This window comes from Impatiens glandulifera, chromosome 3 (assembly GCF_907164915.1).
Source record: "Impatiens glandulifera chromosome 3, dImpGla2.1, whole genome shotgun sequence".
NCBI classification, from domain to species: domain Eukaryota; kingdom Viridiplantae; phylum Streptophyta; class Magnoliopsida; order Ericales; family Balsaminaceae; genus Impatiens; species Impatiens glandulifera.
Window position 1 is genome coordinate 57,813,186 of NC_061864.1, and position 1,801 is coordinate 57,814,986.

At 30.0% G+C, this 1,801-nt stretch overlaps 1 long non-coding RNA gene and 1 other non-coding gene across 2 annotated transcripts in view; both read right to left on the reverse strand.

Annotated features, from left to right (window-relative positions):
- Positions 1-1,801, reverse strand: part of LOC124932554 — a 22,200-nt gene that overhangs the window by 6,479 nt on the left and 13,920 nt on the right. The gene's annotated exons all lie outside the window — the stretch shown is intronic.
- LOC124933264 lies at positions 464-622 on the reverse strand. The gene has a single exon (XR_007098961.1). It is a non-coding gene; the product is annotated as a U1 spliceosomal RNA (small nuclear RNA).

Consider the following 1,801-nt stretch of genomic DNA (forward strand, 5'->3'; position numbering starts at 1 on the left):
AATTAAAGGATATTCATATTCTCAATAAATTAACAATTATTACTGCTATAAAATTGTCAAACCTCATGGAGACTAAAAAATGCAATGAACAATCATGAGCTTCCTATTGAAGGATGATTGAAAACAAAACAAATTGATAAGATACGAAGAAATAAAACCTTGTTGATATATACGCATTACAACTAAATCAGTACATATACGCAAACCCTAGACGATTATATGATATGAACTCCATCAGAAGTATGGAGTATGCAGATTCTACAGAACAACAGAACAGAACACAGATTTCACCTATTGAGAAAAGCAGACTTGCAAGGAAAGAATTTCAGATAACAGAGATGTTATTCATACAAAGATAATATTCCGATAACACAGATGTTCTTCATACAAAGATAATATAGAGATATGACCATCCACAGATGGGAAAATGTTAAAAAATAATAAGAAGTTCAAACTAAAATTGAGAGGGGCCGCATGGACGTAGGCCACCACTGAAACAAATTATGACAGGCTCAAACCCTAAGGCTGACCTTAGAAATACACATCATCAAAGTGCAATGATGACTGTAGATCTAGACCATGGGTCTTATTGATCACCTATCGATCCTGTCCAGGTAAGTAATTTTTATGGACCATGTCTGTTTCATTTTATAGTTGCTTTTTAAGTTGACTCATACTTTTTAATTTCGATGTGGGACAAAAGCAACACAATGCATTCCCTAATATAGAATGACGTTTTCTATCTAAGTTGACATTTATTTGATAAATCTTAACTATTCCACTTAGTACACAATCTTATATAAACTATTGTACAAATAAAAATTAATAATAATATTAATGTACTATAATTTCATTTACTTTTATATAAAGTTTATAACTTGTGTTAATAAAAATTAGAACAAGAGAAGTTTAAAAAAAATAATTGTACTAAACTTAGAAACGATAGGAATTCAAGAGGAGATTTAAGAAAGTGTATTACTCAATTGAATGGATGAGTTGTTTTATGCTTCATTACCAGTTTGTTACTTGTTATAAAGATGTTTTTTGGCTAGCATTATGTTTATAAAGTATTTGTTAATTTGTTGGTCAGTCAAGTGCTACAAACTAAGATGACTACATTTGAGACATTAATTTTGTCTAAAATGATAAACCAAGAAGATAAATTACTTTTGAAGCTAACATATCTAGACATAAAAATGATAAAGAATAAGATAAAGGAGATGTGTGCGTGTTATTTTGTGAATAAACTTTTTTAAGAATTTAGTGTGTGTTTGATAGGGAGGATATACAATTGTCAAAACTTGTATTGTTGTAAGCAAAGATGGGTTTGATTTCAACAATAAGAACTTAGAGGATTGGGGAAGATCGGTTAAGGTGATGATAAGGCGGTAGAAGGAATTGCAATGGTGGATGACTTGATGATGGATGAATTAGGACCGAGTTAGAAGATTTTCTTGAAATACTTATGTAACAAAATCATATTAGCTACTTGAATGATGAGGCATTATACAGTACAATTGTATAGTAAGGGGTTTTAGTTCAACTTGAAACTATCCGTATTGCAATATCAAATGAAACAAAGTTCATTGAAATTTAGTCATCAATTGAGATCATTCAACAATAATAACCTAGTTTGGAAGGTTTCTGAATTTTAACCAAATTATTAATGATGTTCATTTATGTAACTAGCATCTAGCCCGTGCATTTGCACGAGTAATAATATAAAAACCGTGAAAAAAAATTACGGATAACATTTTTTATTTTATTTTTAACCGTTTTAAGTTTATGGGTGAGTCACCAC